Here is a 9,473-nt window from a genome sequence, read left to right as displayed (position 1 = left end):
TACTGGGCTGGATAATAATAATAATGGCATTTATTAAGCACTTACTATGTGCAAAGCACTGTTCTAAGTGCTGGGGAGGTTACAAGGTGATCAGGTTGTCCCACAGGGGGATCACAGTCTTAATCCCCATTTTACAGATGAGGTAACTGGGGCACAGAGAAGTTAAGTGACTTGCCCAAAGTCACACAGCTGACAATTGGCAGAGCTGGGATTTGAACTTGTGACCTCCGACTCCAAAGCCCGTGCTCTTTCCACTAAGCCATGCTACTTCTCGATGGATTTCGGGGCTGAGCTGGGATGGTCTTTTTTTTACGACATATGCTACAGTGCTCCAAGCACTGTACTGGCAGCTGGGGAAATGAACAAGGACATTGATTCGGACCCTGTTCCAGGCCCACAGGTTGGGGGAACCGGTGTCAGACAGGATGGGGAAGAAGGAAGAGTGCTATTGAGCTAGAACAAAGGGCCAACCACCAGCAAGGAGCCAACTAGCAACACGACTGTCCAGTTCTAATGGAATGATGAGGAACACTTCCATGCCCAAGCCCAGAAAAGAGATCCCTTGGTTCACCTAGAAGTGGAAAGCATGTTTTAGAGCACATAGATTACATAATGATAATTGTGGTATTTGTTAAGTGCTTAACTATGTGCCAGGCACTGTTCTAAGCTTTGGGGGTAGTCCCTGTCCCACAGAAGGCTCACAGTCTTCATCCCCATTTTACAGATGAGGACACTGATGCACAGAGAAGTTAAGTGACTTGCCCAAGGTCACATAGCAGACAAGTGGCGGAACCGGGACTAGAACCTATCTATCTTTCCCAGGCCCCACCACTTACCTACAGCTCCAGAAATTACTGCCTGTCCTCCAGCTGGACATTCCAGGAGACCTCTGCCTGCCATGTGTGAGCAGGGACTTTTCATAGTCAAAGGGTCACCAGCCGGAGTCTTGTATCCATTACCATAGCCCCTGGTAGGTGCCCAGGAGCAGTGCCCCTGAGAGGTGGTGAGTGGGCAGTGACACCAAAATGGTCTTTTCCAACTGACCCAGGTTCTTCTGCAGGATGAAAGAGGACTTGGGGAAGTCTTGCAGGGAGTGGGAAGAGGGGAAGTGGAGAAGGGATAGAAGGATCATCCTAGGGAGGAAAAGAGACTGACAAAGGGGTGGAAGTTGTGGTGGACACACACACACACACACACACACACTCTCTCTCTCTCTCTCTCTCTCTCTTCCAGAAAATATTGTGAAACTGGAGTTTCTGGACTGCGACCTCCAAAGAGGATTTCCATTTTCCATGGGCCATCAATGCCCCATTGCCTCATTGCCCCTCCCCCTTGTTGCCCCATCCCCTCTAAACTCATAGTGATAATAATAGTAACAGTTACAGTATTTGTTAAGCACTTACTATGTGCCAGGCACTGTACTAAGTGCTGGGGTGATACAAGCAAATCAGGTTGTACATAGTCCCTGTCCTGCAGAGGGCTCACAGTCTTAATCCTCATTTTACAGATGAGGTAACTGAGGCAGAGAGAAGTCAAGTGACTTGCCCAAGCCACACAGCAGACAAGTGGCGGAGCTGGGATTAGAACCCATGATCCATGCTCTATCCACTGTACCATGCTGCTCCAGTCACGACAGCTTAAGCCTCCTCCCGGTGAGCCGGCTTGGTGAAACCATCCTAGCCAGGCTTGAGCAAGCTGTATGGCCCGGATCTCCCCTAAACCTGGATTTTCAGAAGCCCCTGATCTTCTCTGGGCCTGAAAGAAATCAGGCTTTGGGCTAGGCAGATTGTGAAGCACAAGAAGTCCCAAGGCCAGCGGTCAAGGGTAGTTGTTACTTTTCCTCATTGTGTTCCCTGTCCCTAGTCCTCCTGCCCAGACAGATCAGCCCCTCCCCAGGGAGGACCTCTCTGGTCCACACTCCCATCACAGGCAGCCTGGCCAGGACTGCACTCAGGGCCTGGATGGCTGGGGTGTGGGAAGCTGCTGACCGGGATGAGAAGCAGCATGGTCTAGTGGATAGGGCCTGGGAGTCAGAAGGACCTGGGTTCTAATCCTGCCTCTGCTACTTGTCTGCTGTATGACCTTGGGCAAGTAACTTCATTTCTCTTGGCCTCAGTTAGCTCATCTGTAAAATGGGGATTAAGAATGTGAGCTCCATGTGGGGCATGAACTGTTGTCCAACCTTCTATCTACCCCAGTATTTAGCACAGTGCCTGACATAGTAAACGCTAACAAATACCATTTATAAAAAAACGGGGGGAGGTGGGCTGGGGGAAGCCTGTCTCACAGACATTCTTTTCCCCAGGCAACACCTAGAAGGGACTGATTTTGACTCCTTCTTGCCCCCTCTCCCCCCACCTCTTATGGAGAACGAGGTTGAAGATCTCCCACCTCCTCTTAAAATCTCTCCCCTCCAACGGTGCCTCAGATCTCATTCCTTCTCACCTTATCAAAACACTCATCCCCTGCTTCCTTCCTTTTCTAACCACCACCTTCAATTTATCATTTTCCAGTGGTGCTCCTTCTCCTCTGCTTTCAAACATGCCCATCGATCAATCACTGGTATTTATTGAGTGCTTATCATATGCAGAGCACTGTACTGAGCACTTGGAAAAGCACACATGATTCCTGCCCACAAGAAGCATGCAGCCTATAGGGGAAATACAGATTTGAAATAAATTAGCTCCATGTAGGCAGGGAACCTACTAATTCTGTTATATTGTACTCTGCCAAGCACTTAATACAGTGCTCTGCACACAGTAAGCACTCAATAAATACCATTGATGGATTGATTACTGAGAGGGGAAATAGGAGAGTATGAGGATATGTACCTAAGTGCTGTGGGGCTGGTGTGAATATCAAAGTGCTTAAGGGTTACCCAGCCAAGTTCATAGGCGCTCACTACCTCTTGATTGCCAATCCCAACCACTCTGCAATTGGCAGAATTGGGAACTTACTCTCCAGTTATTGAAAGCACAGCAGAAAGAACTAGGAGTCAGAGGACCTGGGTTCTAATCCCAGCTCCACTACTTGTCTGCTGTGTGACCTTGGGCAAGTCCCTTAATTTCTATGTGCCTCAGTTTCCTCAACTGTAAAATGGGAATTAAATACCTGTTCCCCCTCCTATTTTGCCTGTGAGTCCCATGTGGGACTGTCTCAAACCTGATTAGCTTGCATCATACTTAGTGTTTAGAAGAGTGCTTGGCACATAATAAACACTCAACAAATATTATAATCATCATCATCATCATCAGTGAATTGGCATGAGAAGGGGAGTCCAGGAGCAAGAGCAGGAAGGCCGCTAGAGTCCAACGTTGTGCAGGGGATGAGAGGTGGTAGTTTGCTGGGTGACTTTGGGCCAGTCTCTAACCCTCTCTCTGTGCTTCAGCCTCCCCACCTGAAAATGAGGATAATTACAGCTTCCCCAACACCCACCCCCTCCTTGAGCCCTCCCTCTTACAGCTAGGAGATAAGGGCCAGAATGCCGACAGAAGATAGGTGCTATATATTCATGGCATAATTATCAGCAGACCTTCAAGTAGGAGTCATTTCCCTTGCCTCTGATCCTATCCTGAGATCTTTCCAATCTCCCTCCTTCCCGACTACCCCTCTCCCTCCCCCACTCCTCTGTGACTCCATCTCGATGCACATTAAACGGCCCCTCTGGGAGAGCTAAACTGATTATCTCCAGCCTGGAATGATTGATTCCATATGGTGTCCCTATTTTGGAAGCTCTGGGTGCTGTAATGCCCTAATGAGGATGAGAATGGGGAAGGGGGTGGTGTTGATATTGTACTCAAGAGGTCTGGGCAGCAGGGCTGGGGATTCTGGTCCCCTGGGGCTTTAATGAGAGAGTGATAGGGAGAGATGGAGGGAGTTTCTCATGTTCCAGGGGCTTTAGCAGTTCAGGACAAGGTGGCCATGGCACCCACAGTTCCAGCCCCCCTGGGTTTAGATAACCCTAGAGGAAAGGAGGAGGGTGGGTGCCAGGAGGGGCACCGTAAAAATGGGAGGGGAATTCCTAGGGTGGCCATTTGCCCGGCTTTTTAGTGGACAGTCTGATTTATCCCCAGGTTAGCAAGGGAGCATCTGGGCATTCTTGAACTTCATCGGTGCCCTAACTTGGGGTGCCTAGCCTCCAGGCAAGGTCTATACCTCACTGCGAGCCCTGTGCAGCTCTGGGTGGGGCCTTGCCTCCCCAGGCGCCCAGACATTTCATTCAGCTCAGGGCCCTGTCCATGGGGTCCTGCTCTGGACTCTCAGAGCAGCGGGCTCAGAAGGCCACACAGGTGAAAACCAGGAATGCTCTTCCCTCCTTCTGGCACTACCTTCTAACCTCCCGACCTTGGCTGCCAGGCTGCAGGGTGTGGGGGCCCTTCTGGGTAGGGAACGTGACTACTAACTCTGTGGTATTGTACTTTCCCGCTCACTTAGTAACAGAGTAAGCACCCAATAATACCATTGATTGATTGATTAACTTCAGGGACTCAGTTCCTTGCCTCCTGGACCCCTTCTTGGGAGACCTACTCCCCTCTATTATTATCATTATTATTATGGTACTTGCTAAACACTTTCTAGGTGCCTAGCACTGTGTTAAGCGCTGGAGCCCTGTAGTGCCCCCTCCGCTTGCTCCCTGGAACCTCAAAACCGACCTGGAATTTTCCTCCTGTGGCAGGGAGGGAGGGACCCTCACCCAGGAGTCCTGGCTCCCGGCCCATGCTCTGGGGATGCAGGAGGGCCGGGACAAGGGTGGGGAGAGGAGGGGGTCCAGGGGCGGGGGTCCACACCGCCAGCCAGGCTCGCTCCCGTTGACCTCCGGCTGGTGAGTTTGCTTGGATTCCTGGGTTCCCAGAGTTACACATTAGCAGGCTGGGCAGGGAGCGGGAGTCGGGCACTTGTGCAAACATGGGCTGGAGAGAAGGTGTGAAGCCCTCACACCCCGCAAGATCGGCGGCCCCTCTCCCGGGCCAGGAGAACTCATTAAGGCCAGCCGCTCCCAAACCCACTGAGCAGCCGCGGGGAAGGGGGGAGATAACGAGACTTGAAAGACGGGGTGGAGGAGGGGCGCGCACCCGGGAGGGGCGGAGTCTCAGGGGGCCGGGGGCGGAGTGTGGGGTGGGGGAGGGAGGCTAAAGAGCTGGGGCCAGGGGGCAGGACGGGGCAAGGGGATGGGGGCAGCAAACCTCCTTTCCACTTGGCAGCTGAGGGAGGAATCTCTCCTCCCCTTCCCAGGATGGCTTTGGGGGACAATAGGGAGGCTGGGGGAATTACAATCCCTGCACCAGGGAGCTGGCTCTGATTGAGGAGGCCACGGTGGGCATCCGGTAGAGGTCTGCTCTCTGCTGGACATCCATGCCCATTGCCTTTGCCAGTTATTCCACTCCCTCCTATGCCCCCCTGCCTCCCCCATCTCTAGCCCCTAGTCACCTGGCCACCTACTTCATTGAAAAAATTGAAACCCTCAGTCAGGTGTGATTGCCCTAAAATCCCCCCTGTTCCTCTCCAGTCCCTCCCTTCTCCTGCCCCTATCTTCCTATCAAACTCTCCTATCTTCCTCAGCAGTATCTCAAGTGTTGATCTGCCCCCCTGTACATCCAACCCCATTCCTCTTCACCTTATCAAAGTGCTTGCCCCCTCCTTTCTTCCCTCCCTGATGGCCATCTTAAATTGTTCTTGCCCAAGTGGTTTCTTTCTTACTGCTTTCAAACATGCCCATCTCACCCCTATCCTAAAAAAACCTCCCTTAACCCCATATCCCTCTTCAGTTATTGCCCCATCTCTCTCCTACCATTCCTCTAGACTGTGAGCCCATTGCTGGGTAGGAACCGTCTCTATATGTTGCTGACTTGTACTTCCCAAGCACTTAGTACATTGCTCTGCACACAGTAAGTGCTCAATAAATACGATTGAATGAATGAATGAATTCCTCTCCAAAATCCTTGAGTGAGTTGTCTACACTCACTGTCTCAAGTTTCTTTCCTCCAGTTCTCTCCTTGAGCCTCTCCACTCTAGCTTCTGTCACCTTCACTGCACAGAAACTGTTCTCTCAAAGGTCACAAATGATCTTCTTCTTGCTAAATCAGTTGGCCTCTCTCCATCCTAATCCACCTTGACCTCTCAAGCTGCCTTTGACACTGTCAACCACCGGCTTCTCCTGGAAACATTATCCAACCTCAACTTCACTGACACTGTCTTCTCCGGGTTCTCCTCTTTTCTTTCTGGCCACTCATTCTTGGTTTCCTTTGTGGGCTCCTCCTCTGCCTCCCACCCCTTAGCTGTGGAGGTCCTACAAGGTTCATTTCTGCGTCCCCTTCTATTCTTCATCTACACCCTCTTCCTTGGAGAACTCATTCACTCCCATGGTTTCAACTACCACCTCTATGCAGATAATTCCCTCCTCTATGCAGATAATTCCCTAATCTACATCTCCAACCCTGATTTCTCTTCCTCTCTGCAGTCTCGCATATCCTCCTGCAATCAAGACATCTTGACTTGGCTGTCCCGCTGACGCCTCAAATTTAACATGTCCAAAACCAGAACTCCTTATCTTCCCCCCAAATCCTGTCCTCTCCATGATTTTCCCATCACTGTAGACAGCACCGCCATCCTTCCTGTCTCACAAATTCATAATTTAGGTGTTATTCTTGATTCATCTCTCTCATTCAACCCACATGTTCAATCTATCACTAAATCCTTTGTTTTCAACATTCAATATCGCTAAAATCTGCCATTTCCTTTCCATCCAAACTACTACCATATTAATCCTAGCACTTATCCTATCCTGCTTTGATTATCAGCCTCCTTTCTGGACTTTTAGCCTCCTGTCTCTCACCACTCCAGTCCATACTTCACTCTGCTGCCTGGATCATTTTTCTTCAGAAATGTTCAGTCCTTGTTTCTCCACTCCTCAAGAACCTCCAGTGGTTGCCCATCCACCTCTAAATCGAACAGAAACTCCTTACCATTGGTTTTAAAACCCTCAATCACCTTGGCCTCTCTTACCTCACCTTACTGCTCTCTTATTACAACCCAGCCTGCACACTTGGCTCCTTTAATGCTCACCTACTCACTGTACCTCCATCTCATCTATCTTGTTGCCTACCTCTCGCCCAAGTCCCACCTACCTGATCTGGAATGCCCTCCTTCTTCATATCCGACAGATAGTTACTCTCTCCACCTTTGAAACCTTAATGAAGCCATATCTTGTCCAAGAGGCCTTCCTAACTCCAATTCCCCACTATGTGCCTGCCACCATGGGCAAATCACTTAACTTCTCTCTGCCTCAGTTTTCAGATCTGTAAAATGGGAATAAGATACCTGTTCTCCTTCCCTCATAGCATGTGAGCCCTATATGAGGCAGGAACTGTGTTCAATCTATTTATCTCATATCTACCTCTGTGCTTGGTGCAGTTCTTGGCACAGAGAGAGTGCTTAAGAAATGCCACTATTATTATTTTACTCCAAACTTGGGGAAGAGATTTTTTTGGTCTGGAAGAGGCCACTGTACTCAGGCATCCCAGGTCCCAACGATTCCTGTGAGACCAGAGAAGCTCATCACTATCATCCCAGACACAGAGACTTCTTGCCTTTGACTGGGGCTTGAACTTTCCAGAAGTGTCTTCGGTCAAAGGCCTCATTTTATTGTCACCTCATCTCTGAAAAGCAGGGAGGGGCAGATGTCGGTATCCCTGTTTTAATCAGATGAGGAAACTGAGTCACAAAGAGAAGAAGTCCAAAGTCTTTGTGGTCTGTGTGGTCCAAAGTCACACAGAGTATTGGCAGCAGAGCTAGTCCTAGAAGCCAGATCTTCTGACTCCTGAGTGCCTTTCCAAGTCCAAGCTATGGTCCGGCCCTCCCTCACCTCATCACAGAGAAGCAGCATGGCCTAGTGGCTAGAGCATGGACATGGGAGTGAGAAAAACCTGAATTCTAATCCCAGCTCCTCCACACCTCCTGGGGCCTGAATGCTGCATTGACCCTGAGAGAAGGTACCCTAATAATCATAATTGTGGTATTTGTTAAGCACTTACTATGTGTCAGGCACTATACTAAGCACTCAGGTGGATACTGCATGGCTCAGTAGAAAGCGCATGGGTTTTGGAGTCAGTGGTCATGGGTTCAAATCCTGGGTCCACAGGATTTGTCAGCTGTGTGACTTTGGGCAAGTCACTTAACTTCTCAGTGCCTCAGTTACCTCATCTGTAAAATGGGGATTTATTGTGAGCCCCCCATGGGACAACCTGATCACCTTGTAGCCTCCCCAGTGCTTAGAATAGTACTTTGCACATAGTAAGCACTTAGTAAATGCCATTATTATTATTATTACAAGCAAATGGGGTTGGACATAGTCCATGTCCACATGGGGCTCACAGTCTCAATCCCCATTTACAAATGAGATAAACAAGGCACAGAGAAGTGAAGTGACTTGCCCAAAGTCACACAGCAGACAAGTGGTGGAGCAAAGTTTAGAACCCATGACCTTCTGAGTCCCAGGCCTGTGCTCTATCCACTCCAGCATACTGCACCCCTGCCTGCAGGGAGCTTACATTCTGATGGCGGAGACAAACAGGGAGAAGGATTAAAGTGACAGGGCTGTACTAAAGGCCTCCACAGATGCTCTTACAGGCTGTGAAGTAAGTGGGCAGTGAATACAGGGGATGAGAGACAAAGTCCTGAAGAAGTGACATAACATAGAGCTCTGAGCTAGCCATTGGGTTGCAGGGGCGGGGGGCTGGGTGATCCGGACTGGAGATGGAGGCAGGAGGTGAGCACTGGACCTTGATGCAGGGAGTATTTCTGGAAATGATGTACTATAAATTACTTATTTACGGTAATATCTGTCTCCCCCTCTAGAATGTAAGTTCACTGAAGGTTCTCTACATGCAAGTTCTGTCATATTGTACTCTACCAAGCACTAAGTACAGTGCTTTGCACCCAGTAAGTGCTCAATAAATGCCATTGATGATGATATTGATTATGACGAAGACGATAAATGGTAACCTGTACTGGGTGGTACTGCACTTAGCAGTGAAGGCCCTGCAGACCATCTGATTGGATGATCGCAGGTCAGGCTTCAAGGGCACTGGAGTTCTTCCAGTCCTCATCAGTGTACTCCAGTAAGGTCCGGGACTCCTCATTGAGAAGCAGTATGGCTTAATGGATAGAGCACCGGCCTGGGAGTCAGAAGGACCTGAGTTCTAATCCCAGCCCCACCTCATGTCTACTGCGTGACCTGGGTGACCTCTGTGCCTCAGTTACCTCATCTGTAAAATAGGGATTAAGAGTGCAAGCCCCACGTGGGACAGGGATTGTATCCAACTTGATCAACTTGTATCTACCCCAGCATACAAGTACCGTTAAAAAACTGCATCCCAGTAGAGTCTAGACCTCTTCTCTAGGACTGAATGGTGGGGATGAGGATGGTGAGGAAAAGGGGTTACACCTGGGGCCCAATGGATGGGGCTGAGGACAAT

Source organism: Tachyglossus aculeatus, chromosome 26, assembly GCF_015852505.1.
Source record: "Tachyglossus aculeatus isolate mTacAcu1 chromosome 26, mTacAcu1.pri, whole genome shotgun sequence".
Taxonomy (NCBI): Eukaryota; Metazoa; Chordata; class Mammalia; order Monotremata; family Tachyglossidae; genus Tachyglossus; species Tachyglossus aculeatus.
The sequence above is the reverse complement of the archived record's forward strand: the minus strand, read 5'-3'. Positions refer to the sequence as shown.